General features: G+C 34.9%; 1 long non-coding RNA gene across 1 annotated transcript in view; it reads left to right on the forward strand.

The window, feature by feature from the left end:
* The window catches only part of LOC131998764 (uncharacterized), a 99,579-nt gene that overhangs the window by 66,680 nt on the left and 7,769 nt on the right, over positions 1-25,130 (forward strand). Inside the window, exon 2 of the long non-coding RNA XR_009398853.1 lies at positions 23,035-23,092. This is a non-coding gene — a long non-coding RNA (uncharacterized LOC131998764). The remainder of the gene's footprint in view (positions 1-23,034; positions 23,093-25,130) is intronic.

Below are 25,130 nucleotides of genomic sequence, written 5' to 3' on the forward strand. Positions count from 1 at the left end.
TGGGGAGTTAGAGAGGAGAAGGGAGTTGGGGGAAATTGGAAGGGTAGGTAACCCATGAGAGATTATGGACTCTGAAAAACAATCTGAGGGGTTTGAAGCGGTGGGGGGTGGGAGGTTGGGGGAACCAGGTGGTGGGTATTACAGAGGGCACAGATTGCATGGAGCACTGGGTGTGGTGCAAAAATAATAAATACTGTTATGCTGAAGATAAAAAAATTAAAAAAAAGAAATAAAAAAAAATGCCTCCCTCTGTGCTAGGAAGACAAGATTAAGAGTACACTAATTTTGCAGTTAGCCCCTATTCATCTCTTCTTACATACATATCCCTTTGCCTTGTGACTTTAAAGTTACTCCTATTAAAACATGGAGTTTATTTCTCTGCTCATTGATTCTATGTTCAGCCATCGTAATTTGATTCAGCCAATGGGCCAGCAGATGTGATGAATGAGGAGGCTTGAAAATGCACAAGTGCAGTGACATTTCTGCTTTTGCTCCTCTGCCTTTGCCGTAAGAACAAACCAGCATGGTCAGCTGGATGATGGTGAGAGATGCACGAAGCACAGCTGAGTTGCTGTAGCCAACGCCCAGCTAATCCATATGTATAAGCCCCAAACTGGCAGCCAGGAGAACCTCAGATGTGTAGATGAGCTCATCTGAGACCAGAAGAGTTACCTGGTTGAGTCCAACCTAAACCATCTCCTTATGGAGCTGTGAGCTAAATACACGTTTACTGATATAGGCCACTGATGCTTTCTGTTCATTTGTTTCACAGCATTATGGTGGAAACAGATAACTGATATGAGTAGGAAAAGGTGAAATTGCTTTGTTATTAGATTTGTAAGGGTCACGGAGTCCTGAAAATAATCTTAATTCCCTACTTTCTTCAGCCTGACATAGTTATAGCCAAGAGTCATCATGAAGAGAGGAACCATTGACAAGATTTAATGCTTTTGAATATACAAATAGCAGAACAGATTCAATGTAGATTATGAGATAGTTTTTTTTTTTTAAACCCACAACCTTCTGTCAAAGGAGCATAGTCACAGTATCACATTTCAAACTCAAGAATGATTATGACTTGGGTATTTTCTTGAAGGACTGCTTTCACATGATTTGCAATGATTACAGTGATGGGCACCACGTGTTTTCTCAACCATGCTGACCTTGTTCTCTCTAAGCATAGACATTACTTTTTGAAAACCAGAGCACATATGATGAACCCATACTTAGATATATTCCCAAGTTAACGTACAATTTATAGTGTAATTTATGGGTATGGAAATGGGATTTCAGGACAGATTAAAAAAAATAAGATGACAATATGGTAGGTAGTGCAAAGCGGGGAGTGTTATGCTTAGATGTAGGTTGGTTAACATTTTCCCCCTTATATTAACCATGCATCTTTTATATGAAATTTTTTGACCTGACGGGAGATTAGGCATATTTTACAGTCTTTCTGGCATAGACCCATAAATTTTTATGTGTTTTTTTCCTCAAAAGATAAAAACCCTCAAAAATACACATATTAAAAATAATCTGAGCGGGCCTGGGTGGCTCAGTGGGTTAAAGCCTCTGCCTTTGGCTCAGGTCATGATCTCAGGGTTCTGGGATTGAGCCCCGCATTGGGCTCTCTGCTCGGCAGGGAGCCTGCTTCCTCCTCTGTCTCTCTGCCTGCCCCTCTGCCTACTTGTGATCTCTGTCAAATAAATAAAATCTTTAAAAAAATAATAATTGGATATTCTAAGTCAAGGTAACATATCATACCTCCAGGTCTATGTTGACAGATACAGTCTCATCTTGATTGTTAGTTTCCTGTATTCTCTCTTATGTCCTCTTTTAACAAAAAGTCAGAAACTGGGCAAAACAAAAGCTAAATGCCTACTCACTGCTGTTTTAGTTTTCCTTCTCTCTCATTCTCCCTCCCTAGACTTATTCTCTAGATTCTCTTTTCCCCATAGTTAAAATACAAAAAAGCATGGAATACCTAACATGTTACAACTCAAATGCCAAAATGCTCATTGAAACATAACTGGAAAGCTTATGAGGTATTATTACTATTTTTTAAATGTCACTTTACCTTTCTCTGTGCTCTAAATTTCTAAGTTCCTCAATCATACTTTTTTCTTTAATCTTTCTAATTTTTAAAGTTTTAAAAATATTTTAAAGTATTTTTCTTGTTTTGTAGTTGATGTACAAGGTTATGTTTGTTTCAGGTGCACAACATAGTGATTTGACAGCTCTATACATTACTCTCTGTTCACCACTGTGAATATGGTTACCATGTATTACCATGCAACATCACAATACTATATACAGTATACAATACTATCACAGTACAGTATAGGGAATATAATAATATAATATAATATAATATAATAATATAAAAATATAATTCTTTTCCTCTCTGTGACTTATTTTATAGCTGGAAGTTTATACTTCTTAATCACCTTCACCTATTTTGCCTATTCCTCCACATCCTTCCCTGGGCAATTACCAGTTTGTTCTCTATATTTATGAGTCTGTTTCCATTTTTGCTTGTTTGTTCATTTGTTTTGTTTTTTTAGATTCCACATATGAGCGAAACCATATGGTATTTGCCTTTCTTGATCTGACTTGTTTCACTTAGCATAATGTTCTCTAGGTTCATTCTTGTTGACATAAATGGAAGGATCTCATTCATTTTTAAGGGTAAGTAATATTCCATTATATATATGTTTATACACATACACGCCCCATCTTCTTTTTCCATTTATCTGTTGTGGACCCTTTGGTTCTTCCATATCTTGGCTGTTATAATGCTGCAATAAGCATAGGTCTGGGCTGCATATATCTTTTTAAATTACTATTTTTTGTTTTCGATAGACTTACTGAATTGTATAGTACTTTAATTTTTTGAGGAACCTTCGTATTTTTTTCATAGTGATTGCACCTGAAAGTATGTGAGGGTTCCCACCAGCAGTATGTGAGGGTTCCCTTTTCTCCACCTCCTCATCAACACTTGTTATTTCTTGTCTTTTTGTTGCTAGCCATCCTGACCATGTTGAGGTGGTATCTCATAGTTGTTTTGATATGCCTTTTTCTGTTGATTAGTAATGTTGAACATCATTTCATGTATCTGTTGGCTATCTATATGTCTTATATGGAAAAATGTTTACTCAGTTTCTTTGTCTAGTTTTTAATTGAATTATTTGGTTTTTTAAGCATAGAGTTGTTTAAGTTCTCTCAATCATACATTCTTAACTCTTGCCATGTATTTAGCCACATACAATCCCTAATTCAGCTTTTCTCCTTTCACCTTTCCCTTGGTTCCTCATATGAATCTTCATGATACCGAGCACAAGAATGAATGTCAGTGTTCTAGGAGTGAGGAAATGGTGTCCCCTAGAAGCGTTATTAATGTTATGACCAAGCAATTTATAAGCTTATTTGCCCTACCCCTTTGATATAAATGAGGAAAGCAAGTTTGAAAAATTTTAACGATGTGTGCAAAGCTGCAGGGTTAATAGCTGATAAAGTAGGGGCTAGAAATACGTTCTTTCTGGCCCAGACCTTTTCCCATTATAGCCTGATGCATGTTAAAACCAAATCTGAAAATTTGAAAAATATTGTGGATACTCTTTCCTTTCTCTACAGAACCTAGAACCTATTATCAAGGATGGATAAAATAGAACTGGAAATCTGTTATATTCTCTACTGGTCAAGAGGAAAATAGTTTCAATATGTAGATATAGGGAGAAAGCAGCATCTGTTGAGTATGGGAGTTAGGGCTTTTGAATCTCAAATATTTGCTATAGGTGTGGGTATGTATACACGTTGGGAGGAAGATGGGGCTATAGTGATATATGGGTGATCAAACTGGGATAATTTTGAGGGCTAAAGGAGATGCTAACTGGACATAATATTGAGAAATAACAAGCATAAATTGGGAAATACCTGTGCAAACTGGATTATATGGTCATTCTAGGGATTGGAAACTAGTATTCATTCATCAGGAAAGCCCTAATGGTTTGTTGCGGTTGGCAAGCGTTAGGCCAGTAATTTTGCCTTTCTTCCCAAGTCCCTCATACCTATCTTCTGGGAGAAAGATTCCATATATAGTTATTGGTTATTGCTTAAATTCCTATGTGACCCTTTTTTCTTCTCTCAGATAGCTATAAAAGAACCTGTTTTCAACATTTAGTGACTGTTCATTCCTGTAGTATAAAATCATTTATAAAATCAGTAGTATAAAATAGTATAAATAATAAAAAATAGTAGTATAAAATCAAAATTTGATCATTTTACAGCTGATACAAGGCCTGCTTTTATTGATTACACAATTTCTTTTATCTTTGCAAATTTATCATATTTTCTGGGTAACCAAAAACTTAAATAATGTTTTCCAAAAAAATGAATTTCAACTTTTTCAAAATCCCTATTTTAACATTGTGGGTATCTGGATTCTTGATGATGGGAAACTAATAGTTATGAGCTGAATTGTCTCCCCTCCAGGTTCAAATGCTAAAGTCCTAAACCCTCAGTATTTCAGAATGTAACTGTATTTGTAGATAAAGTCTTTAAAGAAGTGATTAAGTTAATATGAGGTCTTTAGAGTAGGTCCTAATCCGGAATGACTAGGATCCTCATACCAAGAGTAAATTAGGACACATGGAGAGACACCAGAGGTGTGTGTGTGTGTGTGTGTGTTTGTGTGTGTGTGTGAGTGTGAGTGCGCACAGAGAAAACACCATGTGAGAACGCAGATGGTGAACGCAGTGAGAAAGCAGCCATCTGCAAACCAACGAGAGAGATTTCAGAATGAAGCTGATCCTACCAACACCTTGATCTTGGACCTCTAGCCATCAAAACTGTGAGAAAATAATTTCTGTTGTTTATTTCATCCACTATGTGGTATTTTCTTATAGTGGCCTAGCAAACTAATATACTAAATATCATACATTACTTTTTTGTTCCTTCTTTTATTTTCTTTTACTAATTAGTGTACTCATTTCTGTACATCCATAAACTCCTTCCTAGTCTAGTTGTTGTTGGAACAATTCTTGCTGCTCCATCCTATATTTATCCTTGCAATTTTTTTTTAAAGACTTTATTTATTTATTTGACAGAGTGAGAGAGAATGCAAGCAGGTGGAGCAGTGGGGTGGGAGGTGAGGAAGGAAGTTCCTTGCTGACTAGGGAGCCCAACTGGGGGCTCAATCCCAGGACCCTGGGATCATGATCTAAACCGAAGGCAGTTATGTTACTTCATCAACTTTAACCGACTAAGTCACCCAGGTGCCCCTATCCTTGCAATGTTATTAAAGTATTTCTGACAAGAGTAAAACATTCAACAAATTTATATATTCATATATTAAATGGATAGTTCTATGCTTATTATGGACCAGGCACTTTTCAAGCGTAGTGGCAGATTCCAAGACCCACCAATATGACTTTTAAATTACTATAAATAACAACATCTAAAGATCAGGTATAAATATTAGAACTTTTTTTGACACCCATTATTTAGCAAATGAGAGTTATTTCTTTATGGCACTAAATTTCACGAGGAAAAAGAAACATGTATGTAAAGCAACATTTAATTTAAAATTATGTTTTAAATATAGAAATTACTAAATTCATTTAATGTCTTATGTATAAGAATTAGTCTGTAGGTAGTTTATTGTTTTATATTTTAAAAAGTAAAAATTGGAGCCTCAAAGCCCCCTATTTCAGGAATTTTCTTATGGTGGGTATTCCTTAAATGTCCTTTGTAAATGTGAGGATTCAGCTGTCCATTGGCATAGCTATACCACCAAAACCTTGATGGGTCTATCATTGCCTTGGTGAAAATAATTATTGTATGAATATTTTTTCCCCTATATAGCTCAAGATGACAAAATGAGCCTTGTATCTGTTTGGTTTGGTAGTTCCAGGGATACAATGATTGTTTACTGTTGTATTCTGAAACAGGCAAACTATGAGCTAAGCCTTTGGTAGTCTGGTCACTTTAGCAGCCACTGGATAAAAGTGACTTACTAAGTTAATGTTCTTTCTTATTAACACATGTCAGAAATTGAGATAAGGAGGAAGCTTGAGGTTGAAATTTTCCTCCCATAGGAACACATCGCTTAGCTCTTATGGGTTTAGCACACTTTTAATATTTTAATGAAGGCTTTTTATGTGCCTGTGCTACTTAATATTCCAAATTAAGGTCTATTCTCCTCCTGATATGCACATGTAGCTCCCATTATGAGCCATCAAGAGGAGTATAGTAGAAAAGCCTCTATCTGCATGGAACAGCACATGTCTTTAGCACAGAAGGTCAACAATCGTGCTTTGAGTAAGCTAAGACTACTTAATGAGAGCTTCAACACTTCAGTAAAAAGTGTTTTACATTTTAGTCAAAGCACCAGAGTTGGAAAATGATAAATTTCAATATGTTCTCAGTCAAAAATAATTTCATAATTTTTCTAATGTCATTCTCCACTTCAAAAAAGACAACACATAAATCCATGATGTGAAGGTACCTCAGGAATTTCAGAAAAGCACAAATTTAAGTTTTAATGGGTAATATAGCTTGGTTAACTGCCACGGTCTTTCCACTTAGGTCCTGATGACCTGAATTCACTCTTTTTTTTTTTTTTTTTTACTAACGGCTGGTGTCTATCACTAGGAGGAAGAGAAGATAAAAAAAAAAAAAAACTATGTGGAAAATTTTCAGCTCTCTAACACTTGACTAAATGAAAAAATAACTAGGGATAATATTTATTTAAGGAAAAAAACCTTAGCAATATACAGTAATATCTAAAGATGAATAAGAGAGTATGTTGGGTCAGAATACTACTTGAGCAAATCTGATCCTTAGGAAACTCTGTATGCATTTTTATTTGCTTTCTGGAGCAAACAACCAGAAATATATCTCTGCCTAATATTCTACCCATTTAATGATGTCAGAGAGAACTGCTTCTGTGCACTGTTGTGAAAATGGAAACTATCCGAATTTTAATCCAAAGAAATCACACACTGTATTTAAAAGTAATTAAGGAAGAGACGTAAGTGTCTACCTCTCCCTTAAGAAATGTTGAATTGACATAACTGTAACTAGGATTAATCTAGGGTTGGAGAAAACTGATGATGATGACAACATAATGATATATTTGAGAGATTCTAAGCTAAATATTTGGAAATAAAATTATAACTCCACATCTAACACCATCGGTGCTTCATTATTCAAAGTTAAGTCACTGCTCATGAGGGCTAAAAAGGACAAAATTGAAAGGGACCTAGAAATTATAAAGCACATACCCTTGGTTTTATAACAAGGAAGCTGGAGGCTCACAGGCTTATAATTAGTTATCACCTATTAATACTTCACTGTGAATGGTATTTATCAGATCTTTTACAAATACTAACTGGCTATAAATACATTGTTATTGGAGAGATTGTTATTCAGAAGTCGAAAGAAACAGCTACTGCTTTGGGATATATTCCAATTATCTATTCTTGTATAATAAACTACCACAAAATTTAGGGGTATAAAACTACATTTATTATGCTCATGGAATGTTCAGTGACAGGGAGTAGTTCAAGAGCAGAAGGCTGAAAGAGTTTGGGCTGGAGAGTCCCCTTTCAAGATTCTTCACTCACATGTTTGTCACCTAACTTAGGATGACAGAAGAATGGACTCAACAAGGAATGTACATCTGGGGATCTACATGACTTCACTCCAGCATGACAGCAGTTGCTCTGGGCTCCTAGAGCATGTATTCCAGTAAAGAAAATGGAAATTACATAATCTTTTATAGCCTAGTTGTGGAAGTTATCTGAGCACATTATACTGAAGGTACAACCCTGCCCAGATTCAACCTTGCCCAGATTCAATGAGAAACACTTATCAATGAAACTTATGTTAAAGACTTTGTGTTTTAGAACTGCATCAGAGTGGGATGGGTGGAATGGAGAAAGAAGACACTGAGATAGTTCAGAATTCAGATGAGCAGTGACATTAAACATAATCTTTCTCTATTGCTGTCTCTTGTTGTTAAATGTAATTTTAAATTTAGAAGAAATAAAAGGAAAGGAAAAAGAAATATCAAAGAGGTCTTTAAATTTTGTCTTTAAAAGTCTTTAAAATTTCTTGTAGTTTTTCTTAAATAATGTTCTCTCCCATGGCTTATATGGAAAGTTGTCATTTGGTATCTTTATGAGTGCCAGAGGTAACAATAAGAGCGTGATTTTTTACAGGATAAGATTGGTGAAGATTTAGTCCATAGTGGTTTCTTTAAAACTGTAACTCAAGATATCTTGCATAGAAATTTTAAAGTGATAGCAGTGAAAATTGGGAAGATATTCTTTTCACCTATTGGATTTTAAACTTCCTTTTAGCATTGTCTTTCCATTTCTTTCCTACAGTAAACTTGCAAGGTTATAAACCTTAAAATAGGACAAAGTAAACTGGCATTACTATTTAAACAAAATGAGTGATGAATGGGAAAAGTAATCAGTTTAATTAGTCAAAATGAATTCTTCAACCTAGTCAAGATTTCTTTTGTTAGTTGCTTGAGTGAGTTTGGTTGCTCCATTGGCAGTATCTGCTGAGCTAGGCAGGTTTCCTGGTAAGAGATTTGGACCTATATCAAGGGTCATTTAAATGATCAGGAGAAGGCTTGAATAAAATTTGGGAGATTAAATTTCTATGGTTCATATTAAGTAGGTGAAATCCCTTTATACTGAAATGGGTCATATATTCTTTGAGGGAGAATAAACTAGGGAGCTGTGGATAGCCATCTTTCATTAGGAATATGAAGAAGCAGTGAGAGGCAGAAATGAAATTGGGGATGGAGGAGAATAGATGGAGAGAAAGAAAGAAGCAGAGGCTGCCAGAGATGTAGTGAATGTGCAGAGAACCAGAGATAAACAACCACCTGGTCCCCACAGAGAGACTGTCTTTCCAATTGCTTTTTCAGTCTCTAATTTTAGTTATTTCTTAAGTGTGGAAAGTATCTGATAATTTTCATTTCAGTGAAACACTCATACACTAAAAATTTTGCTTCATCTAAAAAATATTAACTTGAGTTGTACTTCCAAAATATTACTCAGACTTATGTGCAGACCAAAATGCTGAACATTGTAGGTGGAGGTGTGGTTAACAAAGATAAATGAGATACTAATGTTTTCTTAATGGAGACCACAAAATGAGAAAGGAAATAAGATATATACAAATAACTTCACTATAGTGTATAGTATGTAAAATAGCTTAAAAGAGGGAAGAGTGATTCATTCAACATTGATCTAGGCACTTGAGATATATTTGTGACCAAACATATATAATAGATCTTGCATCCTAGTAGGAAGAGATGGAAAAAATAGACATTGTATATGTAAGTTAAATAGCATATTAGAAGTTGATAAATACCATGGTTAAAAAATAGAAGAGGTAGAGCTAATCAAGAGTGTGGGGGGTGGTGGGAGAGTTGTAATTTTAAATAGGATGGTCAAAGTAGGCTTTATGGAGAAGGTGGTATTTATGTGAAGACTTGATAGAGGTGAGGAAGTTGGTCATAAGAGTATCTTGATGAAGAACATTCTAGACAGATAAACCAGTCACTGAAAATGCCCCAGAGGGGAGTGTGTTTGGTTTATGTGAGGAATAGCAAAGAGACAAGTGAGTCTTATATAGAATGAACAGAGGAAAAAGGAGTAACTGATGAGGCTACATAAATAATGGAAATGATGGTTAATGTAGATCTTTGCAGACTATTGCCTATTTTATCATGAATAATAAGAAAAAAGCTCATTTTAAAAAAGCCTATTAATCAAGAAGATATTATAAAAATCCATACAAGAAAATACTGGTGGATAAGACCAGATGATAGCAATCAAATTACTGGGAATTAGTTAGATTCTAGATAAAGTCTAAAGGTAGAGCCAAAAGATTTTCTGATGCATTGGACAGGGTTTGCAAGAGACAGATGTGTAAAAGAATGTTTAAAGTTTTTGGTGTGAGTAACTGCAAGGATGGTGTTTTTACCCTCTAAGATAGGGAAGAGCAATTTTGGATGGAAGATTAGGAGTGCAGTTTTGGACATGTCATGTTTGAGAAGTTTATTAATCTTCTTGGTGGAAATATCAAGTTCATTACATAGGTCTGGGACACTGAAAAGAAGACTGGGTAGGATAAGTCAATTTCTGAGTCTTTGGCAAAGAAGTGGTATTTTAAGCTATAAGATTGGATGACTCATCAAAGAAGTGAGTGCAGATAATGAAGAGGAGGTGATGATATATTGAACTTTGGAATATCCAAAATTAGGAGGTCAATTCAAGGAGAGAGTGCTTCATGTACAAAATACAGAGAGGTTGTTTTATGTAAAACAAAGAGGTTTGAGTAGGGAAAACTTATGAATGAAATAACATTTCAGTTGAATCCTGAGACTACGAGGCATCTGGAGTGTGTAAAACTGAGGGGGGTGGTGTAACATTATAGTAAAAAGGAATAGGTTGAGCAATATGTGAATGAGAGATAGCATGTATTTCACTTTGACTGTTAATAGCATATATCAAGGTTTAGCAGTAGGTTATGTAGATAATATAGACAGTATACTGCTGTGAGTAGACAACTGTGGTGGGCCTTTGAACAGAGTGACATGATGAAATGGTGCTTTAGCAAGAGTAATCTAGCAGCATAGTGTGGTTAGATTGAGAGGGGCTGGGTTTGGTATCAGAGAAATAAATGAGTTAGAGATTAAATGAGATGATATATAAGAAAGAAGTGTGTATGTATATGTGTGTGTGTGTGTGTGTGTGTGTGTGTGTGTGTATGTGTGGTTCACTCATACTTTGTCACTGGGATGGTTAATTTTATGTGTCAACTTGGTGGATCATGAGGTGCCCAGACATTTGCTCAAGCATTATTCTGCATGGTTTCTGGATGAGACTAGCATTTAAATTCGTAGGTAGAGTAAAGCAGATTGCTCTCCCTAATGTGGGTGGGCTTCATCCAATCAGTTGAAGACATGAACAGAATCAAAGCCTGACCCTCCTATAAGTAAGGGGGAACTTGCTCTGTATGACAGTTTTTGAGCTATGACATTGTTTTCTCAGGCCTTCAGACTTAAACTAGAACTAATGCCATCAGCTCTCATTTGTCTCCAGCTTCCCAACTGCAGATCTTGGGACTCATCAGCCTTCATAACTGTATGAACCAATCCCTTCTAATAAGTTAGTCTCTCTTCTTCTCTCCTTCCCCATGAGAACTCTAATACACTTACTAAGAAACTGGGGGAATTATTAATTAGGTGTGACTGAAGGCAAAAAGAAAAAGTTATTTTAGTAGAGTATGGTCTTGCACCAGGTCCTAATTTTGTACCATAATTTTTAATATTTGCTCCCTAGGTTAGTAACTTTTTCATATCAAGTCTTATACTAACAGCTGAAAACTACTAGTCTTTCATTATTTAACTTTCACAGAGCTTGCACTTAAGGGTACAGGCTCTGTTTTTATAACTCAAAATACAACTTTAACTCATATTCTATTGTGCTAAACTGTGTAGTGCTAAAATAAAAGAAGTGTTGTTATCATGAAGTGTGTGGCCTACATGACACCTGTTGTTACTTACAGTTGGTTTTTTCCTAGGTCATTTTGCACCCCATCTATTTCATATTTATGTTCTATGGTGTCACCTAGGGTTTTATAGGTAACCTCTATCTTATTTATATTTTGTCTACTCCTCCACTACCCCTAAAATATGTCATTAGTGGAGGTACATTATCTATTTTGTTCATTACTGTGTACCTGTTGCCTAAAATAGGACAAGACACATAAGGACTACTCAAAACATAATTGCTAATTGAATGACTTGACTGACTTAAATGAGTGCATTTTGGGAGCTCAAGTTTTCAGATTTGATGCAGTCTGACAAAAGTTGTCATACTATGAAGCTATCTTTAACCCTAAACTATTTCCATTTTTGCATGATTGTGTATTTCCCCAGAGGTAACAACCATTGTTCTGTTTGAAATTAAGATTTGGAAATTAAGAGAAGATTAATGTGTTTAAATTACATGTTCCAAAGTAAAAACAAAATGGGTAGAAAACAAGATTTCATTATAGTAAGAATATTTTTACACAAGATTGATGCTTTTAACATTTTTAGGTATACAATAAAATTACAATATCATAAAGTAGATCTCTAGAACTTATCTTGCTTAACTAAAACTGCACTTGAATCTGTGCTAAAGTATTTGGAATAGTTTATGACTTTTTGACTTCTTGGTCTCTTCTTTTGTCTTGAGGAAGCCTGTTTCTCTGGCTCTCAAACAGTTGTTCACCTCAATTTATAGGATAACAGCGCAGAATTCATCTGAATAGACAGACAAAATGTATGGGAGTTGCTTAAAGAAAATATTGAAAAAAATGTGAGTTGTTGGGGTGCCTAGATTGCTCAGTAGTGACATGTCTGCCTTTGGCTCAGGTCATGATCCCCAGGTTCTTGGATCGAGCCCCACATTGGGCTCCCTGCTTGACAGGAAGCCTGCTTCTCCCTCTCCCACTCCCTGTGCTTGTGTTCCCTCTTTCTCTGTGTCTCTCTCTGTCAAATAAATAAAATATTTTATAAAGAAGTGACTTGTTTTTGGTTCTCATCAGCCAAAATGAATATTAATTCAAGTTCCTGCACAACAGCAGACTGACACATCTATCTCTTGGTGTATCAAATATTTATTTTTGGTGTATCAAATATTGCTCATAAGGGTTTTTTTTTTTTTTTTGGCTCAATGCAACTGCCTTTTTTTTTTTTTTTTTTTTTAAAATTCAGGTTTAATCCACTGAGCCACCCAGGTTTATTGAGGAATAAATGGCATAAAAATTGTAAAATATTCTCAGTGTTGGGGTGCCTGGTGACTTAGTTGGTTGAGTGTCTGGCTCTTGATTTTGGCTCAGGTCATAATATCAGGGTTGTGAGATGGGTCCTTTGTCTGGCTCCCTGCTCAGTGGGGAGTCTGCTTCTCTCCGTCTCCCAATGGCCCTCCCACTGCATGCATGCACTCTTGTCTTTCAAATAAATAAATCTGAAAACAAAATTAAAGTATACATTGTGGTGGCTTGATACACATATTTTTGTGAAAGGATTCCCCCCGATCAGTGCAACTGTCTTAATGATATTATCCATAATTTTTTTATTATGTGAGAGAATATATGCATATTCTCAAGAATAGAGCATTATAGTGAGTTATCAAAGTATAATAGAGGCTAGAGCCACCAATGGGAAATAGTTTTTGCGAGGCAACTTGTCATACATCCTGTTTACATGGAAAGGGGAATTTTCTTTTAGACTTCAACTATTCTAACATATTTTTCCATTAATATCATCAGAGTATGTGTAAGCAAGTTTTTATTGTTCAAACTTTAAAAATTTTTTAGGACTAGTAACATTTTTAAGTAACAACTGGAAGGTATTTCTTAATATTAAAAATGTCAGAAAGAAACTTGCATATTTTGACCTGAAGTGGAACCTGAGGAAGTTTTACATTCTTTCTACTGTAGTAATACCGTAAACTGAGCTTTCTCTACTAAAATTGAGCAATTTCAAGAGCAATGTCACCCTACAGCTGACATATTCAACATTTTTAGCGTTCTTCTTTGCTATAGGTTTAATAAAACTTTTTCATATGACTTCCATCCAAAAAACCCCCAAAACCCAGTGACATCATCAAATTTTGTCATAGAAAGAATGTGAAGTGTTAAATTGTTATTATAGTAAATGGATGACAAAAAATTGTAGATGTTGTCATGACTGCTATTTCTTTGCTTTTGAGATTAGGAAATTCTCTTATAATTAGGTTATTTTAGCTCTTTTATAATTAGGTTATTTTAGGTTAATTTATCCTGTAATTAGGTTATTTAGTATTTATAATTTAGTTATTTATATTAACTATTTATGTGTAATGGTTCATACAAGTGACCACTGGAAATACAATCTTGAGTTATTATTAATGAAAAATACTATGGAAAGATATAGACATTTATGTGAATCCTCAAGAATAACTTTAGTTTTTATCCTAATAAAATAAGCAGACAAATATTAGATAATATATCAACTTTACTTTTTAGCCCTCAGAAATCTATTTTTTAACTTGAAAAATATATCTTAAAATTATTCCCTATTGCTCTAATTAATTAAGTTTATTGCTCTTATGTGGTGCTTGATATATTATGGTGTGTATTTTCTACCTTTTATTCTTGCTTTAATGGGTATAACTGAACCTGAGAAGTGAGAATTTCTTTACCTCAGTGAATTCCTGGTCTGGTCTCTAAACCTGAATAATTATTGAAGGTTATTTGAATCTGAGTTCTTTTCATGAAATTTTAAAATAACAGGTACTGTTTAAATGGATTTTTATAAACATATATTTTTATCCCCAGGGGTACAGGGGAATAAAGTGGTGGGGGGGTGGGAGGTTGGGGTACCAGGTGGTGGGTATTATAGAGGGCACAGATTGCATGGAGCACTGGGTGTGGTGCAAAAATAATGAATACTGTTATGCTGAAAATAAATAAATTTAATTAATAAAAAAAATAAATGGATTTTTAAAAAATATTTTATCTATTTGCGAGAGAGAGAGAAAGCACAATCAGGGAAGAGGGGCAGAAGGCAAGGGAGAAACAGAGACCCCCCAACTGAGCAGGGAGTCAGATGCAGGGCTGGATTCCAGGACCCTAGGATCATGACCTGATCTGAAGGGAGATGGTTAACTGACTGAGTCACCCAGGCACCCCTATTTAAATGGGTTTTAAAAATATTTTCCAACATCAGATATTACAAAATTGTTTTTAAATTTACTGAAATGTATTTGAAGTCAAATATTTGTGTAAGATTTACAATTTTGTTATGCTCTAGGTAGAAGCATTTCTACGGGCGCCTGGGTGGCTCAGTCAGCTGGGTGACTGACTCTTGATTTCAGATCAGATCATGATCTCAGTGTTGTGGGATACAGCTCTGCCTCTGGGTCCACAGTCAGTGGGAGTTGGCTTGAGATTCTATCCCTCTGCACCCTGTTCATGCTCACTCTCCTACTCTCTCTCTCTCTCTTAAATAGACTAAAAAAAATCTTTAAAAATATAAGAGAAGCATATCTAAAGCCATGTTTTTCAAGATTGATGATGAATGTGATAGATGGAATCAACAAAAGATTTTAATGTAATCTATGTTTGGAAAGCATTACATAGAATGTTACTTTTCAAATATATTTGGCAAAAAATCAGTGAAATATAAGCAAAAATTAGAGTGCTAGTATAAAGCCTAAGAACCCTGATCTTGATTAGTTAGATTCCAGAAACCCAAGTAGATCCTGGGTTCATATCCTGGCTTAACATTCTCTAACTGTCCCACCTGTGGTTAGGCTCTCTGTGCCTATTTTCTTAACCATTCAAAATTTAAGATGTGTGTTAATTTTGTTAAAATTGTCTGACACATGCTTAACAATATATAAATGTATGCTGAATAAAAAGTCATTTGGTTTTATTTTCCTATGACCAGTGATGGTTCTGATGAACTAAATTGATATAATGACCAATTATATGTAATTTGAAAAACAGAACATTTCTTTCTTGGTAAATTATAATGTACACAAACTGCTTGAGCATGTGGAGATACTGTGCAGAGAAAATAAACCAATTTATCATTTCTTAGACAGTACTACTTGTTGACTTGTCCATAGAAATCTTTTTATTTAAACCAAGTGTAGTAGATTGAATTCTAAAATGAACCCTCAAGATTTCCTGCCCTGATCCCTGGGATCGTGATTAGGATGAGATATCATATCCCTGCTTATGTTATCTTACACTGAAAAAGAGTATTCAGATGTAATTAAAGTTACTATTCAGCTGACTTCGAATCAGTTGAAAGGGAGAATATGGAGTGGGGCCTAACCTAGTCACATGAACCATGTAAGAGCAGAGTTTTCTCATAGTGGTGTCAGAAGCAAAGTCAGAGATATTAAAGGCACAATAAGGATGTGATGTACTGTTGTATTGCTGGCTCTGAAAATGGAGGCAGCATGTTCAAGGATCCAAGTATGGCCTCTAGTTGCTGAAAGTAATGCCTGGCTAACAGCCAGCAAGGAAAAGGGAACCTCAGTCATAAAATAGCAAAGGACTGAATTCTGCCAATAACCAGAATCAGCTTAGAAGTAGATTTTTCCCTAAAGCCTCCAGATAAAATCCCAGCCTGGCTGAGACCTTGGTTATGGCCCCGTGAGACCCAGAGCAGAGAATGCTGCCATGCGTGTTTGGACTTCTGACATACAGAACTGTGAGATAATAAATAGATGGTATTTTAAGCTGCTAAATTTATGGTAATTTGTTACACAGTAATATAAAACGAATATACCAGAACACACAACTATAAATCAAAATAAACTAACAATAAGAAAGTAACTATAATTTAAGCACAAAAGGAAAGGTATAAGGGAGGATTTTATGTTGATTTTAAGTATTGTTATGTCTTAGTTGTACAAGCAAGAAAAAAAGCCAGTTTGTTTTATATAATCATTATCTTGTTGAAACAACACCTTAAAAAAAGCAGCAAAAGGAAAATGCAAAAACAAATAAAATTCCTGCTTTTTTCCTTGGGCTTAATGCTCTTTTTCATGTCTGGAAAGATTTTTTTCTCTATTTTATCAACTCAAAAAGAAACCCCATACCCTTTAACTTTCATACCTTCAATCCACTCATCTGTCTCCCCAGCCTTAAGCAACCACTGTCACTATAGATTTCCTTATTATGGACTTTCATGTGGTTGGAATTGTGTAATACATGGACTTTTATGACTGGATTCTTTCACATAGAATAATGTTTTCAAGATTCATTTATGTTACATGTATTAGCACTTTCGTCCTATTTGTAGAAGAGTAATATTTCCTTGAATGAATATACCACATTTGTTTATCTCTTTGTTGATTGACTTTTGGGTTATTTTCATCTTTGAGTTTTTATGCATAATATTTCTATGGATACTTTGTGCACATTTTTGTATGGACAACTGTTTTCATTTCTTTGGGGCATATATGTAGGAATAGAAATTCTAGGTCATATGCTAACTCTGTGTTTAATCCATCGAGGAACTAACTGATTATTCTCCAAAGCCATTTCACCATTCTGTATGTCCACCAGCAGTGTATAAGCCTTGTACTTTCTCCACATCCTCACCAACACTTATTATCTGACTTTAAACTTCAGCCATCCTTCTAGGCCTGCTCATATGCTATCTCATCTGTGGAGTCATTCCTGACTCATTACAAAACAGAATCATTTCTTCTCCGGGCTTGCAAAGGATTATATTTGTTTGTTTCTTAGGGCTTACTTCAAATTCCTCATTGTATCATTGTTTGTATAGGTCTTACCTGCCTACCAGCTTTAGCATCTTTATTTTAGAATTTGTGTCTAATTTCCTAATTTCATCCTTCAAGCCACAGCTGTTCTAGGTGGCTTGAAAATAAGGGAAGTTCAGAAAGTATTTACAAGGGTTTTAGATTAAAAATGAACCAGATGACCTAGTTCAATGTAATGTAAGACATTTTCTGCCAGTATGAGCCTAGAGAGCTTGTCTGGCTTAATCATACATGCACCGAGTTATTGTATTTCACATTTTTTTGCTACCACTTATTAATTATGTACTCTTAAGGAGATTTCTAAACTTTCTCAGATATTTCTCTATCCACAAATGTGAAGTTTAATATTATATAAGGTTTCTGTGAAGCATAAATATGATAATTTATCTGGAGCCTGGCACATTATTGTGCCAATATTGTATTATTGTGCCTGGCACATACTTGATACTCATTACATGGTAGCAAAACTATCTTATAAATAACACTATACATAAAATGTAATAATATCTCCCTTGGCACACTTTCCTTGATAGAATAATTATACATAGATTTAATTCTAGTTGCATTTTATCAAATTTCAATTATTTTTGGATTGAATAAATGTGGATTGCAAGTCATTTAAAATTGTATAATCAAAAACATTGGGTCCATCAAAAAAAATTAGGTCTGGTTGTCCCATTTACAGCCTGCTGTAAGGTGTATTGCCCACATCTGTTGTCTTTTGCTTGTATTCTGTTGCTCACCTTGAAGTATACTCTACTCACATTAATATATTTCATAAAACACATTTTCCTTTGTGATATGCGTGTTACTGTCTGGTCCTTAAATTCCACATAGAAATACTGTATGAGGGGCACCTGGGTGGGTTAAAGCCTCTGCCTTCGGCTCAGGTCATGATCCCAGTGTCCTGGGATTGAGCCCCACATCAGGCTCTCTGCTCAGCAGGGAGCCTGCTTCCCTTGCTCTCTCTCTGCCTGCCTCTCTGCCCATTTGTGATTTCTGTCTATCCAATAAATAAATAAAATCTTTTTAAAAAAGAAAAAAAAAGAAATACTGTATGATCTCAGTGATTGAAGATTTTAATAATTCTAAATCTCTATGAAATGGGTGTGAAATGGAAAGGTACCATCACCTAGAGTAGGAACAAATGGATAATGACAGTACCTCAAGAGAGTAAGACATGTGGAGTCTTTAGAAGGCAGAAATTAAAGTATATATGCACTCTTAGGGTGATATTAGACATAAAAGATGAGGTTGTTGTTAGGCCTGCTGTTGCAAATTATAGTTGTCACACTGAAAGTTCAGTGATGAGTGCATTCTTTTACTATTTATTTGAGTGGATATAAAGATTTTTATAGATTTCTTCAGTTTCTATATAATATCTAAATATTTCATCTGAGAGTTCAAGTCATATTTTAAAAAAAAAGTTTTACTGTTGTATGGAGGTATATTATGTGGAGAGGCTGCGTTGTACTGGTTAAAATATACTGGGAGTGAAAAAGCTGTTCTTATCCAAATTCCACTGCTTGCTAGTTATTAAAATCTCTTTGAGACCCAGTCTCTTTGTCTACAAAACAGATAATAATATTTCTCATGTTTAGCTCAATTTTTAGTTCAGTTTGTATAGGGCATAAGCTAAGAAATGCTCGGATGATTCCCCTTTGCAATCTTTAGAGTGCTCTGCAACACAAGATGTATTATCATTTAGTACTAGGAACTGATTTTTGGTAACTTTTGGTGTCCTTATCACTATCGAAATCTACTAGTAAGGTTTTAAGCATTATAGTATTCCCTACCAGGTATCCCCTTCCCCAGGATTTACTACCTAAGTTGTCTTTCTTTGGAAGATTCTTAGTAAAATTATATTAACTTTCCATCTTGATGCAGATATGGCCATTCCATAGTCCTCTGCCTTATGGTTTCAGTACATTTACTTCCCTATCAAACATGCAGTTCTCTAATCATTTTGTCAGTTAAAGTTTTGTTCAGAAAAATGAAACCAAGCAAAAAGAGACTTAATACAAGGAATTAAGTGTTTATAAGGACCTGGGTATATACAGGGAAATGGGTGTTTACATAGGGAATTAAATATTTATAGAGGTATTTTAGGGAGGTTGCCATTGGACTTCTTGTTACAGGATCACAACAGTATAGCTATGATAAAGACAGAGCAAAACCCTGCTATTGCCACTGCTAGTACTTACTACCACTGCTACCTTATACCCAGATGGTTAGTGACAGGGAGCAAGAATATTCAGTGTGTCAGAGCTCACTTGCTAACCACCATTACCTTCAAAATACACTGGGAATATGATAATTTACTTCTAGAAACATAGTTTCTAAGGGAGTTGAAGTTGTGTGATTTTTGCGTTTTAATCTCTCCAAGAGGAGAGTAAAATGAAGTATTGTGAAAACCAAGTCTAATAACCACCAGAGTGTCTATGTAGTTAATTTCATTTTTCTAGTTGTTCCTCAGTGACTTAGAAACTTTTTACCCTCGAATTCCATGTCCCTATCTACTCATGAGATACTGCAGTTCTGCCTTAGTCCTTTAAGGATTATGTGAGGGGAGAAAAAGGAACCTCACTTTATGGAGCACTATAGTTAATTAAGCAATCATTTCTTAAACTCCTCTCAGTCCAGTTGGTATGTATTTGCAAAAGTAACAGGAAGTAATTCTTGGATACACATATTCTGAAGAAACATGTTACCCTTACTGAGAAACTGAAGAACTCATTCCAAGATATGTTTCATCAATCTAGAGAAAAATGAATTTTTATTATAGTCCCTATATATTCCCCTTATAAATGGGGAAGTAGGGTCCTTGGGTTTTCTTTTAATTTCCCAGGTGAACAAAGAGATGTATTTATTCAAGTACAGTGTTTGTCAGCAGGCAGTATGAATGGTATCAGTTTCATTCCTCTATCACTGTGAGACTGATAGAATCCGTATCTCTAGTTGGAGGGCAATTTGATATCCATATTCTTACACACTTTGGGACATTTACAAAGTGCCTTAACATTCTAGGACAAAATTCAGACCTTCTTTAAAGATACAGAAAGAATTCACAAACTACTATGGCACTCATGGAAAGATATTTCATATCTCCTGTCGTGGCAGAGCGTAATTAAAGACCCGTCCAGCTGCCATCTCCCTGAGTCTACCAGCATGCCTATAATAAGGTTGTGCTTCCCTAACATATTCTGAGTGATTAAGCACAGCTAGAATACTAATATTGGTTTATTTGGACAGCAGATTAGATCCTTCTTGTGGACAAGTCTGGGTTGGTAATCCCCCACCTTTTTGGCTGAGATTTTTCTTAAGAGTTGCACGCAACCTGTGCTCCTTCTTGCTCTTGTTCTTTCACCGATGTCAGGACTACATTGCAATCTGAATGTTTTCTTTGCCTACTGCTTCCTCCCCTTTATTCTTAGAAGGTGTTTCTCTAAGTCTCTTGAAAGACTGATCCCATCTCAGTATTTGCTTCTCAGATGACCTGAACAAATACAGAAACTTCAAAGATTACAAAGTAGGGGTGCCTGGGTGGATCAGTGGGTTAAGCCTCTGCCTTCTGCTCAGGTCATGATCTCAGGGTACTGGGATCAAGCTCCGCATTGGGCTCTCTGCTCAGCGGGGAGCCTGCTTCCTCCTCTCTCCCTGCCTGCCTCTCTGCCTACTTGTGATCTCTGTCAAATAAATAAATAAAAATCTAAAAAAAAAGAAAAAATTTTAAAAAAAGATTACAAATTAGAAATTGTTTTGAAGATGGTGGACATAGAATTTCCATCTTCATGGAAAATAAGAGTGGGAGTGACTGATTAAATCTAAACAAGGGAAGTTACTTCAAGTAGCATTTTCAAATACAAAATATTACAGGTCCTGAGATGGGATAATGTTTTAAGACAAGTTAGAAATATACTTTTTAGAAAGCTTTGGGAAGAGAGCCAATAAATATATTGACTTGTTATATTTATGATCTATAAATAATGCCCTAATCTATGAACATTCTCCCTGAGTAGTGGACCCCTGTCACTTTTAGCCATAAAATTGTGCTACTATCCACACCAAGGATTATCTTCAGGATGAACTAAGAGAGTACAGAAATATAGATAGATAGATAGATAGATACATACATACATACATACATATAAATATCATTTATATACATATAAATATCTATCTATCTATTATTATGCTACTACATAAATTGTGTTACTATCCATCCCTAATATTAGTTTTGGACAGGTTAGCCACATTATAGGTTCAAAGCACTCAAGGTTGCTAATCATCATTTATGGAATTTGTCTGTATGTTAATGCATTTTGGGGTTCAAATTTGGAACAGAGGCTCACTACAATATAGAAACTATCTGAGCTTATTGTTGTTAGTGATTTAAATAAGAAAAAGTTACCTTTATTGTAGATGGTGCTTCTTTCAGGGTGTGGTAGCCCAGGTAGTCCTAGTTTAGCAAACCACCTTCTTTCTCCCACTGACTCCCTACTATAGCCCATCATTAATCAACATATTTCTTTAGTATGGAACTCCGGCAGTTTTACCCCTCCCTAGGATCTGCCTTTGTATTGTAGCTTGCTTAAGAAAGCACTTCTCATTTTTCCAAAGGTCTACATTTTAGGGTGTAAGCAGAGTTCTGTAAGGAGATGAACATGATGCCCATAACAAGTAACAAGAACACAGAAAAAAATTTCAACTATTCACATTTGGTATTTCATATTAAACTGTTATCTTTCTGCAATACTCATAATTTGTGTTTAGAATATGTGATTATTATTATTTTTTTAAAGATTTTATTTCTCTATTTGACAGACAGAGATCACAAGTAGGCAGAGAGGCAGGCAGAGAGAGAGAGGAGGAAGCAGACTCCCCGGGGAACAGAGAGCCCAATGCCAGGCTCCATCCCAGGACCCTGGGATCATGACCTGAGCTGAAGGCAGAGGCTTTAAACCACTGAGCCACCCAGGTGCCCCTTTTTTAAAATTTTTTTTTTTAAAGAAGAATATGTGATTATTTTTCAAGATGTTTGCTAACTCATTCTTTGCACAAAAATATGAGCAGCTTAGGTGGGAAATACTTTAAATAATTATATATTTGAAGTATAATCACTGAAATAACTCAAACAGATTTTAATATGTGAAATTATCTGTTGGATGACAATATATGTTTTATTATACTTAATATAATTTCCAAGATACATTATATATATAGATAGATAGATAGATATTTATATGTATATAAATGATATTTATATGTATGTATGTATGTATGTATGTATCTATCTATCTATCTATATTTCTGTACTCTCTTAGTTCATCCTGAAGATAATCCTTGGTGTGTAATTGAGACGGTTTTCCTTCAGTCTGAATTTTATGAGCTTTTAGTAGCCTCAGCTTCAATAACTATTTTCTTAGAAAGTCTGTATTTGTATAAATATATTAAACTTGATTTTTCACTGAAAGCAAATATGGCTACATTTATTATTCCCAGTTTGAAAATAAAGCCTCAAATCATAATCTCTAGATAAAGGACTTTTCTTTCATGGTCCTAGGTAAAAAGAAAATCTGTTTCACTGTTTACCTAACATTTGATGGTGATGCGATAAATAAAACATTAGCCAAAGAGTGACTGTTATTTTCTCTGCTTTTTCATTCTGTAGGTTGTATTTCATGTGGATTTAGGTATGATGTGCTGTAGCAACATGACATCTTGATTAGGTGAGTCTCTCAAGACTGCTTTAAAGAACATTGTTACTGCAGAGTTCCCAAGTCATGACATTGTATTGTTGGTATTTCTAGCCTAAATACTGAGGAGAATGGGATTCTTTTTGCTTTCTTGCTGATCTTTGGTGGAGTAAATCGAATTCCAGTTTCCAAAGAAATAGTATTTGTGGGTTGTTTTTTTTAATGGGACTTATATTAAAAGTGAAATCAGGGAAGTATCTGAAAAGTCCATTAAGGTGAGGGCAAAGCAATATCAGAACAGGTTATATGTCATCTCCTTCTTATAGAATAGCCATAGTAGAGATTTACAGAGCTCCAATAATGGACATGTCTTATGTTGAAACAGTTAGTACATTATATATGCAAGAAATATATCTTGATTAGTATTCTTACCCAATCTGTACATATGTAATTTTTCTGCTAATATATTTTGGCACCAAATCCGTAATTGTGTACATTCACTTCCAAAATTTTCTTGATTTGGATACAGTCACTCTTGCTGATTGATGTCTTATTTATTGCATTGCCACCAAATGTTAAGTAAACAGGGAAGCAATCTTATACTATAACTGGTTAAGGTGCTGCAAGAACAGGCAGGTGAGCATCTGAACAAATGGCTTTTCCTGTCTCATGACCTTCATGACCTAGTAGGTAAGATCTTGATTCTGTTTGGTAGATAGAGGAACATGTCCCAGAGTTATCAGGTTCCTGTTAGTTCATACTGCCATTTAGGTGTTGATAATAACTAATAGAGTTGTGCAGCTGGTCTGGTGTAGTAAAATGAATGTTGGCCTGCCAGGAACATCCCTTCATATTAATCTTGTTTTTTATCTGATCATGTGTGCGATCATGTGTAAAACATGTCACTTTTTACAGACATAGTCTCTTTATCTATAAAATGAAGTGCCCCTGTAAGGTGATTCTCACCCTTAATTTTAGGTTTGTGATTGTATAGATTTTTAATGAATGAAATTTTTTTCTGTCTGATGAATGGTAGTAGTGCTCCAGTTACCAGAATGATCACACTGTATGCAATTGGACAGGTCAATTATGAACATGATAAGCATTTAAAGTAATGTGATTTTCTCATGTCTGGAGTATTTCTAAATAAAACCAGAGGTTAATGAACTGCCTTGTTTGATTCAAGATGCTATAGTTGTTTTTCTCCTTCTACTAATTCTCTTTCCAGGCAGCATGGATATCAATTGAATGAAATATTAAGAACCCTTCCAATTTTATAGTTTTATGAACTATTACCTGATAACACCAGATATTGGTATTGAAAGAAATGGGAACTTTTCCTGATTTCTATTCCTCTTTTCTCTTCTTCTTTTTCCTCTTAGAAAAACAAAATTTCTTTCCTAGATGACCCATCTCTTTGTAATGCAGAATAATTAAAATATTCAAAAGCAAAGTGTCACTTATAGCCATCACCTTTTAAGAGTGTTCAACCATATTTTAGTTGAACTTGCATATTTATGATAATGTCCTTTTCAAATCACCCTTCATAAAACACTAAAATATTAATACTGACCATTGTGTGAGTATGTTAGTTTTAGTAGGAGTATTTTCAGATGCTAAGTAATCAGTTGTGCAAATAACTGGTAAAAACTGCAGTCCTATCAGAATTTGAGAATCTTATAACCTTTCTTCCTGTTGTAAGTGCATAGTCAGGTTGCTAGAAATAATATTTTTTTTCTTTTATTAGTCTTATTATTATTAGTGAAAAGACACATATATCAGGATATTTATACATTTACCTGGGAAATATAGAAGGAATCAGTGGTATATGTGGTGCCAAGCACATTATATATTTTTAATAATTAAATATTTCAAAAAAATACATATATGTGTGTATATATGTGTGTGTGTGTGTGTGTGTGTGTGTGTGTATACACACACATATTCATTCTCCTCAGGTTGATTAGATAGCTCCTTTCTGGATTTGTAGGCTTTATTTGCCTAAAGGGACAAAGGGAACCATTTAGGAGAATGATGCAGTTAATTATAATTAAGTTATAATTATATAACA

Source organism: Mustela nigripes, chromosome 13 (genome assembly GCF_022355385.1).
Source record: "Mustela nigripes isolate SB6536 chromosome 13, MUSNIG.SB6536, whole genome shotgun sequence".
NCBI classification, from domain to species: domain Eukaryota; kingdom Metazoa; phylum Chordata; class Mammalia; order Carnivora; family Mustelidae; genus Mustela; species Mustela nigripes.